General features: G+C 40.4%; 1 pseudogene; it reads right to left on the bottom strand.

The window, feature by feature from the left end:
* Window positions 1-6,856: 6,856 nt before the first annotated feature.
* Window positions 6,857-8,051, bottom strand: LOC136176572 (glutamine synthetase pseudogene; annotated as a pseudogene).
* Window positions 8,052-12,591: the final 4,540 nt, after the last annotated feature.

The following is a 12,591-nucleotide window of genomic DNA, read 5'->3' as shown; positions in this document are numbered from 1 at the left end:
AGATACTCAAGGAGATAATAGCTGAAAACTTCCCCCAAATGGGGAAGGAAATAGTCACACAAGTCCAAGAAACCCAGAGAGTCCCAAACAGGATAAACCCAAGGCAAAACACCCCAAGACACATATTAATCAAATTAACAAAGATCAAACACAAAGAATAAATACTAAAAGCAGCAAGGGAGAAACAACAAATAACACACAAGGGGATTCCCATAAGGACAACAGCTGATCTATCAATAGAAACTCTTCAGGCCAGAAGGGAATGGCAGGACATACTTAAAGTAGTGAAAGAGAATAACCTACAACCCAGATTACTGTACCCAGCAGGGATCTCATTCAGATATGAAGGAGAATTCAAAACCTTTACAGACAAGCAAAAGCTGAGAGAATTTAGCACCACCAAACCAGCTCTTCAACAAATGCTAAAGGATCTTCTCTAGACAGGAAACACAGAAAGGTTGTATAAACACGAACCCAAAACAACAAAGTAAATGGCAACGGGACCATACCTATCAATAATTACCTTAAATGTAAATGGGTTGAATGCCCCAACCAAAAGACAAAAACTGGCTGAATGGATACAAAAGCAAGACCCCTATATATGCTGTCTACAAGAGGCCCACCTTATAACAAGGGACACATACAGACTGAAAGTGAAGGGCTGGAAAAAAATATTTCACACAAATGGAGACCAAAAGAAAGCAGGAGTCGCAATAGTCATATCAAATAAAATAGACTTTAAAATAAAGGCTGTGAAAAGAGACAAAGAAGCACACTACATAATGATCAAAGGATCAATCCAAGAAGAAGATATAACAATTATATATGCATCCAACATAGGAGCACCACAATATGTAAGGCAAATGCTAACAAGTATTAAAGGGGAAATTAACAATAACACAATAATAGTGACAGACTTTAATACCCCACTCACACCTATGGATAGATCAACTAAACAAAATAAACAAGGAAACACAAACTTTAAATGACACAATGGACCAGCTAGACCTAATATCTATAGGACATTTCACCCCAAAACAATCAATTTCACCTTTTCCTCAAGTGCACATGGAACCTTCTCCAGAGTAGATCACATCCTGGGCCATAAATCTAGCCTTGGTAAATTGAAAAAAATTGAAATCATTCCAGTCATCTTTTCTGACCATAATGCAGTAAGATTAGATCTCAATTACAGAAAAAAAAAAAAAACCTATTAAAAATTCCAACATATGGAGGCTAAATAACATGCTTCTGAATAACCAACAAATCATAGAAGAAATCAAAAAAAGAAATCAAAATATGCATAGAAATGAATGAAAATGAAAGCACAACAACCCAAAACCTATGGGACACTATAAAAGCAGTGCTAAGGGGAAGGTTCAGGGCAATACAGGCTTACCTCAAGAAACAAGAAAAAAGTCAAGTAAATAACCTAACTCTACACCTAAAGCAACTAGAGAAGGAAGAAATGAAGAACCCCAGGGATAGTAGAAGGAAAGAAATCTTAAAAATTAGGGCAGAAATAAATGCAAAAGAAACAAAAGAGACCATAGCAAGAATCAACAAAGCTAAAAGTTGGTCTTTTGAAAAGATAAATAAAATTGACAAACTGTTAGACAGACTCATCAACAGACTCATCAAGAAACAAAGGGAGAAGAACGAAATCAACAAAATTAGAAATAAAAATGGAGAGATCACAACAGACAACACTGAAATAAAAAAGATCATAAGATATTACTATCAGCAGCTCTATGCCAATAAAATGGACAACTTGGAAGAAATGGACAAATTCTTAGAAAAATATAACTTTCCAAAACTGAACCAGGAAGAAATAGAAGATCTTAATAGACCCATCATAAGCACGGAAATCGAAACTGTAATCAGAAATCTTCCAGCAAACAAAAGCCCAGGCCCAGATGGCTTCACAGCTGAATTCTACAAAAGAGTTAGAGGAGAGTTAACACCCATCTTACTCAAAATCTTCCAGAAAATTGCAGAAGAAGGTAAACTTGCTAACTCATTCTATGAGGCCACCATCACCCTAATTCCAAAACCAGACAGAGATGCCACAAAAAAAGAAAACTACAGGCCAATATCACTGATGAACATAGATGCAAAAATCCTTAACAAAATTCTAACAAACAAAATCCAACAGCATATTAAAAAGATCATACATCATGACCAAGTGGGCTTTATCAGATTCAATATCTGATATCAATTCCTGGATATTCAATATCCAGGAATGCAAGGATTCAATATCTGCAAATCAATCAATGTAATACACCACATTAACAAATTGAAAAATAAAAACCATATTATTATCTCAATAGATGCAGAAAAAGCCTTTGACAAAATTCAACATTCATTTATGATAAAAACTCTCCAGAAAGCAAGAATAGAAGGAACATACCTCTACATAATAAAAATTATATATGACAAACCCACAGCAAACATTATCCTCAGTGGTGAAAAATTGAAAGCATTTCCCCTAAAATCAGGAATAAGACAATGGTGCCCACTCTCACCCCTACTATTCAACATAGTTTTGGAAGTTTTGGCCACAGCAATCAGAGCAGAAAAAGAAACAAAAGGAATCCAGATAGGAAAAGAAGTGAAACTCACTGTTTGCAGATAACATGATCCTCTACATGGAAAACCCTAAAGACTCTACCAGAAAATTACTAGAGCTAATCAATGAATATAGTAAAGTTGCAGGATATAAAATGAACACACAGAAATCCCTTGCATTCCTATACACTAACAATGAGAAAACAGAAAGAGAAATTAAGGAAACAATACCATTCACCATTGCAACAAAAAGAATAAAATACTTAGGAGTATATCTACCTAAAGAAACAAAAGACCTATATGTAGAAAACCATAAAACACTGACGAAAGAAATCAAAGAGGACACAAATAGATGGAGAAATATACCGTGTTCATGGATTGGAAGAATCAGTATTGTGAAAATGACTATATTACCCAAAGCAATCTATAGATTCAATGCAATTCCTATCAAGCTACCAACGGTATTTTTCACAGAACTAGAACAAATAATTTCACAATTTGTATGAAAATACAAAAAACCTCGAATAGCCAAAGCAATCTTGAGAGAGAAGAATGGAACTGGAGGAATCAACCTACCTGACTTCAGGCTCTACTACAAAGCCACAGTCATCAAGACAGTATACTACTGGCACAAAGAGAGAAATATAGATCAATGGAACAAAATAGAAAGCCCAGAGATAAATCCATGTACCTATGGACACCTTATCTTTGACAAAGGAGGCAAGAATATACAATGGAAAGAAGACAACCTCTTTAACAAGTGGTGCTGGGAAAACTGGTCAACCACTTGTAAAAGAATGAAACTAGAACACTTTGTAACACCACACACAAAAATAAACTCAAAATGGATTAAAGATCTAAATGTAAGATCAGAAACTATAAAACTCCTAGAGGAGAGCATAGGCAAAACACTCTCCGACATAAATCACAGCAGGATCCTCTATGACCCACCTCCCAGAATATTGGAAATAAAAGCAAAATGAACAAATGGGACCTAATGAAACTTAAAAGCTTTTGCATAACAAAGGAAACTATAAGCAAGGTGAAAAGACAGCCCTCAGATTGGGAGAAAATAATAGCAAATGAAGCAACAGACAAAGGCTTAATCTCAAAAAATATACAAGCAACTCCTGCAGCTCAATTCCAGAAAAATAAATGACCCAATCAAAAAGTGGGCCAAAGATCTAAACAAACATTTCTCCAAAGAAGACATACAGATGGCTCACAAACACATGAAAAGATGCTCAACATCACTCATTGTCAGAGAAATGCAAATCAAAACCTCAATGAGGTACCATTACACGCCAGTCAGAATGGCTGCTATCCAAAAGTCTACAAGCAATAAATGCTGGAGACGGTGTGGAGATAAGGGAACCCTCTTACACTGTTGGTGGGAATGCAAACTAGTACAGCCACTATGGAGAACAGTGTGGAGATTCCTTAAAAAACTGGAAATAGAACTGCCATATAACCCAGCAATCCCACTCCTGGGCATACACACCGAGGAAACCAGATCTGAAAGAGACACGTGTACCCCAGTGTTCATCGCAGCACTGTTTATAATAGCCAGGACAAGGAAGCAACCTAGATTCCCATCAGCAGATGAATGGATAAGGAAGCTATGGTACATATACACCATGGAATATTACTCAGCCATTAAAAAGAATTCATTTGAATCAGTTCTAATGAGATGGATGAAACTGGAGCCTATTATACAGAGTGAAGTAAGCCAGAAAGAAAAACACCAATATTGTATACTAATGCATATATATGGAATTTAGAAAGATGATTATGATAACCCTATATGCAAGACAGAAAAAGAGACACAGATGTACAGAACAGACTTTGGGACTCTGTGGGAGAAGGGGAGGGTGGGATGTTCTGAGAGAACAGCATTGAAACAAGTATATTATCAAGGGTGAAACAGATCGCCAGCCCAGGTTGGGTGCATGAGACAAGTGCTCAAGGCTGGTGCACTGGGAAGACCCAGAGAGATGGATGGAGAGGGAGGCGGGAAGGGGGATTGGGATGGGGAACACATGTAAATCCATGACTGATTCATGTCAGTGTATGGCAAAAACCACTACAATATTGTAAAGTAATTAGCTTCCAACTAATAAAAATAAATGGGGGAAAAAAAGAGTTCTTTAAATAAAACTTTTACTTAAATGTGTTTTCCTACTGACATTTCACTCTGAATATTAGATTAAAAATACACATTAAAAATTCACACTAAGTGAATAAATTATTGTTTTCTGTTTCCTTAAAAATAAATTTCCTCATGACACACATGCATATGTAAGGTATGCCAACCTTGTGACATCCACTCTCCCCACCAGCTGAGGCCATTTTTAAATTCTTTTAATAATTATTTCCAGTTTTTCCTGACATACCTGTAGCAAACCAATCAAGAGACCCACAAAGCCGTACTGTTGAGTCTTGGTCACTGCATTTTAGGCTGAATGTATCCACTCAGTACTGTAGTCAAGCTGTGTATTACAAAATATATGTACTGTATTTTTTATCACTAGTGTTAGGGAAAAGGAAATCTATAGTTGAAATTACTAGAAAATTGGTACTTTGAGGGCCCACCTCTATTTGCCAGTATCACCTTTGGTCCTGACTGTTCAAATACTTCTGAGTTGAAATCCAGTTGTAATTTTATTTTATTTTATTTTTTAAATCAACCTAACATTTATAAGAGCTGCTCTGGGCAGTTAACACAGTTTGTTTACAATGAAGAGTTATCTAACTCTGAACATACTATACATGGCAATTAGAAATTGTCATGGTAAGAAAAAAACCACAGCCCACTTTCCGCAACCAACACAAAACAGCCAGAAACGCTAAGGAAATGTAAGGACAAAAGTGGGGTTTGTTTTTATTATAAAAGAAAAAAAAAAGTAATTCCTCAGGAATCTTAACAAAGGAAGGGAATAATTTCACACTCAGAGAACAGACACCAAGATACAAAAGTACAGCTGTTTGGACTCCAGACTTGTCCCATCTCCTCCAGAGCAGAGATGGAGAGGAGACAGCTGAAGCAAACAAGCAATTCTGTAAAACAAAGACTTAGAAACCCTACAAATATGATTAAAATCTAAAATTCTGTTTTGCATTAAAAAAAATCTTTTTTTAATATTATCAAAAGGCCTGCTTTAGTGACATGCTAGCCCCACTGGAAAATAACCCCAATACTCCCTTGTCAGTAACATGCTCAAGTTGATCAGCCAACTCATATTTCCAAACCTCTGTGTGTACAGGTACATGTGTGTCTTTTAAACCTGGGGCTCAGGTGATGGCTACTGCTATCATGGGCTTCCATCTGTTAACCAACCAACATCAGCCTCCCCAGAAGTGCGAGCAGGGCAGAGAGAAGCCCTGAAGTGGTACCAAGGGAATAACAGCCCCAAACAGTCAACTTTTCCAGCATAGCCTCCCCCATCCCCATGCCCACTCAAAAGGAGATCCTTATATCTAACCAGACTACTTGTCTCAAATTTGGGTTCCTCCTAACCAGAATGGCTTTTTCTCCCTAAAGAGAAAACACACATTTATCTGCACACCCATATATATATATATTTTTTGTTTTTACACTTAAATAGAAAAATACTACTTTGCTTTGTGTTATAAATGGAGGATCATGCAATGAGAACTTTTTCTTTTATGGTAGGGCTATCCATCTATTTATGCGGAGCCTGTCAGAGCGTTGAGCCCTAGGCAAGGGAAGCACCACACCAGATCTAGGTGGTTTTCCTACCTGACTTCCCACCCTTCCTTCCCCCCTAATTCTCACTTTTGATAGAAAGTTGGTTACAACCTTGTAAGTAGTAGAACTTCCCACTAAGAAGGGAAATCCTAACCTAACCACAGAATCCAGCACCCCTGTCCCCCACGCAGTAACCACTCAGAAACAGTCCTCCCCATCTCTTCACAATGACTGGGTTCTCTGTCCAGAGAGCTATGCCTATTGGACAAACACACCTGATTAAATGGAAGCAGTGGTTATGTTTCCCCGCCCCCCCTCCCCAACTAATGTACTAGGAAGCTTCAGTGATAGGAAAAAGAAAAGGGCAGGGATAGGTAGGTGGTTGTGCAGTGATTAAGAACTTGACCCCTTCAATCCTGACCAAAGAAAGCAAGAGATATTATCTGGGTGTGAGGAATTAAAAAAAAAAACAACAAGAACCTTGATAGTCCACCCTTTGAGTTATAGCTATTATGACATTGAGAGGGGGAGTAAGATGTAGAATTAAGAGGGGTTTTGAGGGCTGCAAGTCTAGTCCACTTAGTCCTTGTACTGGAAGGGCTTGTTGCCGGTTTCGTTCAGAAGACGTGCAGATGAGGGCTTCTGTCACAGCGAAGGGGTCACAGTTGGCAGATGGGTGACAATCTTCGAAGTAGCCCTTCTTCTCCTGGCCAACAGTCCGGGGGATGCGGATGCTAGCACCACGGTTGGCCACGCCAGCAGAGAAGTCGTTGATGATGGAGGTTTCGTGGAATCCAGTTAGGCACCGGGCATTGTCCAGGCCTCCCGTGGGATTGTAGGTTCGGATGTGGTACTGGTGCCGCTTGCTTAGTTTCTCAATGGCCTCCTCAATGTACTTCAGACCATTCTTCTCTCGCATGGCCTTGGTGCTAAATTTGGTGTGGCAGCCGGCACCATTCCAGTTCCCAGGAATGGGCTTAGGATCAAAGGTGGTGATCACTCCGAAGTCTTCACACACACGATGCAAGATGAAACGGGCCACCCAGAGATGATCGCCCATGTCAGTTCCTTCACAGGGTCCTATCTGGAATTCCCACTGTGCAGGCATGACCTCGGTGTTCATGCCCCCGATCTTGATGCCGGTGTACAAGCAGGCCCAGTAGTGAGCCTCCACAATGTCCCTGCCGTAGGCCTTGTTCGCTCCCACACCACAGTAGTAGGGACCTTGGGGCCCAGGAAAGCCGTTGGAAGGCCAACCAAAGGGGTGCCCATCAGTGGCCATGAGGGTATATTCCTGCTCCATTCCAAACCAGGGGCGCTGGTTGCTCACCATGTCCATTATCCGTTTACAGGTGTGCCTTAAATTGGTCTCTGCAGGCTTTTGGTTGTACTTGAAGACTTCACAGAACACCAGCTTGTTGGGGTCCTTGCGGAAAGGGTCCAGAAACATGGCAGCAGGGACAAGATACCTGTCACTGTTGGGCCCTTCAGACTGAAAAGTGCTAGAGCCATCAAAATTCCACTCGGGCAACTCTTCTACACACTTGGGTTCAGAATCCAAGGTTCAGGTCTTGCAGCGCAGTCCTTCTCCAGTACTGTCGATCCAAATGTACATAGCTTGGACTTTCTCGCCCTGAGGTAGGGCCATGTACACCTGCTTGATGCCTTTGTTCAAGTGGGAGCTCGCCGAGATGGCCATGGTGGAAGGTGTTCTGGGCGCCGAGCAAAGCGGCAGGGCGAGCAGGCGGCGACAGCGAGATGAGAAGAGAGGCGAGGAGGACAGGGAGGCGCTGCTTAGACAGCCGTCTCTTCTCCCATTCTCGGCTCTCTCCAGTTGTAATTTTAATAGCTGTGCGTCTTTGGCGGTTTATAGCACCTCTGGTCATCTCAGCGTCCTATGTAACTGTGTTGCTACACCCCTCCCCTGCGAGGGCTTCACTACAGGAGACAAGGTGAAGTGAAATGACCAGCCATGGGCTCACCACTGACCCTACTCAAGCCTGGTGTCACTCTGCATTTTCAACCTTAATACATATTGTCACTACAAAAATTAAAGTGGCAGGCTTAATACTTGCTAGGAGTGCGTGTGCGTGTGTTAAGTCGCTCAGTCAGGTCTGACTCTTTGCAATTCCATGGACTGTAGCCCACCAGGCTCCCCATCTCTAGAATTCTCCAAAGAATACCGGAGTGAGTTGCCATGCCCTCCTTCAAGGGATCTTCCCGACCCAGGGCTTGAAACTTGAGTCTTTCGCATTGCAGGTAGATTCTTTATCATTTGAGCCACAATTTATACTTTATTGAAGAGCTTGAAAAACAGTGATGGAGTCCAGGAGGGTGAACCTATGATAGTGGAAAGACAAGAAGGAAACACATCTAGAGATGGGTGCTTGTGCTGTGACCTGAGCTATCTCCACTCTGATCACCCCCTTCTGCATGGTCAGGAAATAAACACAGGCACTGTTTGTATCTGTACCATGGCCTTTCAAATGTAATTTTATCCTAAAGGTAAGATTCATGGATGTAACAAAATAGCAATAAGCCGAAACTGCATTTAAACAAGGTAATTATGAAAGTTCAGAACTAAAAACCTTACCTTGTTTTGTATAGCAACTGAGGACCTTCAGATGCACTGGGTTTTACTCTTAAGAATGGCAACAGGGGTTTCACTCCTGACTGGTTTGGGACAACACTTGTCAGGGCTACAGGGGAGTCTGAAACACTTTAAACAGCAGGTCATTTTCTCAAGCAGGTTTCTGCCTGTAAGTGGTTCCTGTCGTTCTGTTCCCCCCAACAGGATGGGGAGTCGGACAGCTACTGGGGGCCACTGAGTCCCACAGAGACCCCCATGGATGATGGAAGCCAGACTGTGACCCAACAGCCAGGAGGGCATAATCACTCCTGTAAATGTGCCCACAGTCTTTTATTATGAGGGTCAAATCAAACATAAATTGTCCTCTCACGGTCCTAAGCTGACCATCTGGTCCACTGCCCACAGCTCCCCACCTGCCATCTCCTCCTCAATTGTTCCTCAGAGAAGCTAGGAAAAACAGCCCTTCCATGGACCACAGAGCTATGGAATCACAGAGAAATACCCTACAGAGAAATACCCTACAGTGAAAATCATACCTTCTGTGTGCTGCTTCGTAAGTTGGAATCAGTTTTGGTTTCCAACTGAATGTGAAAATTGCAAAATAGAAAATCTTTTAAAATTCAGTTGAATTCTGCCTAATTTACTAGTTATGTGGTAGTAGAAGCTCTTAAGACAAAGAGATAACTTTCCATAACTATATGTAGTGAAACACTTAAATCAAGCAAAGAAGTGGATATAAAAACCCACCTCAACCCAACCCAACAAAAAAGTCATTCGTGCCATCTCTAAACTTAGAAATTGATCTCTAAATATTTGAAATCATCATGTGAAAAATGTAAGTTATGGAGCCAAATGTTGAAATAGTGTCTTGATCTCCCTGGTGTTTTCAGAACGCTAAAACCAAAACTGTGGTGCTAGAAAAGACTTTTGAGAGTCCCTTGGACAACAAGGAGATCAAACCAGTCAATCCTAAAGGAAATCACCCATAAATATTGATTGGAAGGACTGATGCTGAAACTGAAGCTTTGGCCACCTGATGCAAAAAGCCGACTCATTGGAAAAGACTTTGATGCTGGGAAGGATTGAAGGAGGAGAAGGAGATGATAGAGGATGAGATGGCTGGATGACATCACAGACTCAGTGGACATGAGTGTGAGCAAACTGCAGGAGAAGGTGACGAACAGGCAAGCCCTGCATGCTGCAGTCCTTGGAGTTGCAAAGAGTTGGATATGGCTAAACAACATCCATCTATCTATCTATCTATCTTATCTATCTATATCTAGATTATTCCATCCAAAAGCAGAATACCCACTCTTTTCAAGTGTACATGGAACATTCTCTAGGATACATGACATGCAAGGCCCCAATACATGCCTTGATAAGTAAGAAAATGGGAATAATATCAATGATCTCTTCTGACCACAACACTGTTGAGACTAGAAGTCACCAGGAAAACTGCAAGAAGCACAAAACCTTGGAGGATTAACAATATGCTACTAAGCAGCCAATGGGTCACAGAAGGAATTTAAAAAGTAACAAAATTAATAAAAATACCTGGAGACAAATGAAAATGAAATGATCCAAAAATCTATGGGAGGAAGCAAAGTTCTAAGAGGGAAGTTGTAGTGATACAAGTCTGCCTGGAGAAACAAGAAAAACCTGTAACAATCTAACCTTATGCCCAAAGGAATAGGAAAAGAATAAAGGAAACCCAAATTGAGAATAAAAGAAATCTTCAATATCAGAGGACATAAGTGAAGAAAAAATTGAAAAACAGGTAAGATCAAGAAAACAAAACAGCTGGTTTTGGGAAGAGGGAAACAAAACTAGTAAACCTTTAAAAGACTCAATCATGAAAGAAAGGGAGAGGGCCCTAATCAATTAAAAAAAAAAGAAATAGAAGCTATAACTGGCACCACATGAATCCAAAGGATCATGAGAGACTTATAGTTACTGAATTACGGTAAGTTACATGTACTAAGTAAGTAACTAAGTTACATGAAAACTTATAGTTACTATAAGTAACTATACATCAATAAAATAGACAAGCTATTAGAAATGGACAAATTCTCTGAAATGTACAATCTCCCAAGACTAAACCAGGAAGAAATAGAAAACACCAACAGACCAATTACCAGTACTGAAATTTAACCAGTAATTTAAAACTCTCAACAAACAGAAATCCAGGTCCAGATGGCTTCGCAGGTAAATTCTACTGGACATTTGGAAAAGAGTTAATAACAACCCTTCTAAAACCATTCCACAAAAACTACAGAGGAAGGAATGCTTCCGAATTTATTCTGAGGCCAGCATCACCCTATGGCCTGCTGCTGCTGCTGCTGCTGCTGCTAAGTCGCTTCAGTCGTGTCCGACTCTGTGCAACCCCGTAGACGGCGGCCCACCAGGCTCCTCCGTCCATGGGATTTTCCAGGCAAGAGTACTGGAGTGCGGTGCCATTGCCTTCTACGACCCTATGGCCAAAACCAGACAAATAAACCACAGAAACAAGAAAGTAGCAGGCCAGTAACATGAATAAACACAGATGTAGAACCCTCAATGAATTAGCAAGGAAATCCAGGAATTCATTAAAAGGACCACACATCATGATCAAGGGAGATGTATCTCAATATCCATCTATCATTGTGATACACCACAGTTTAACAAAGTCAAATTATTATCTCAGTAGGTGCAGAGAAAGCTTTTTTTTTCCCATTTATTTTTATTAGTTGGAGGCTAATTACAATATTGAAGTGGTTTTTGCATACATTGACATGAATCAGCCATGGGTGTACATGTGTTCCCCATCCTAATCCCCCCTTCCCACCTTCCTCCCCATCCCATCCCTCTGGGTCATCCCAGTGTACCGGCCCTGAGCACTTGTCTCATGCATCCAACCTGGACTGGCGATCTGTTTCACACTTGATAATTTACACATTTCAATGCTATTCTCTCAGATCATCCCACCCTTGCCTTCTCCCATAGAGTCCAAAAGTCTGTTCTGTACATCTGTGTCTCTTTTTCTGTCTTGCATATAGGGTTATCGTTACCATCTTTCTAAATTCCATATATATGCATTAGTATACTATATTGGTCTTTATCTTTCTGGCTTACTTCACTCTGTATAATGGGCTCCAGTTTCATCCATCTCATTAGAACTGATTCAAATGTATTCTTTTTAATGGCTGAATAATATTCCATTGTATATGTACCATAGCTTTCTTATCCATTCGTCTGCTGATGGGCATCTAGGTTGCTTCCATGTCCTGGCTATTATAAACAGTGCTGCGATGAACGCTGGGGTACACGTGTCTCTTTCAGATCTGGTTTCCTCGGTGTGTATGCCCAGGAGTGGGATTGCTGGGTCATACGGCAGTTCTATTTCCCGTTTTTTAAGGAATCTCCACACTGTTCTCCATAGTGGCTATACTAGTTTGCATTCCCACCAACAGTGTAAGAGGGTTCCCTTATCTCCACACCGTCTCCAGCATTTATTGCTTGTAGACTTTTGGATAGCAGCCATTCTGACTGGCGTGTAATGGTACCTCATTGAGGTTTCGATTTGCATTTCTCTGATAATGAGTGATGAAAAAGCTCTCTTCTAAATAAAAAGTTTAAAGAAACAAGCATTTTGCCCAATAGTCCCTAAGAGAGCTTCAAATGCAATAATACCAAAACATTTTTATTTTTATAATTCACCTATAATAAGTTTCCCAGGTTATGTATA

Source organism: Muntiacus reevesi, chromosome 10, assembly GCF_963930625.1.
Source record: "Muntiacus reevesi chromosome 10, mMunRee1.1, whole genome shotgun sequence".
In the NCBI taxonomy this organism is placed as follows: domain Eukaryota; kingdom Metazoa; phylum Chordata; class Mammalia; order Artiodactyla; family Cervidae; genus Muntiacus; species Muntiacus reevesi.
Note: the sequence above shows the minus strand (reverse complement) of the source record. Positions and strands in the feature narration are given on the sequence as shown.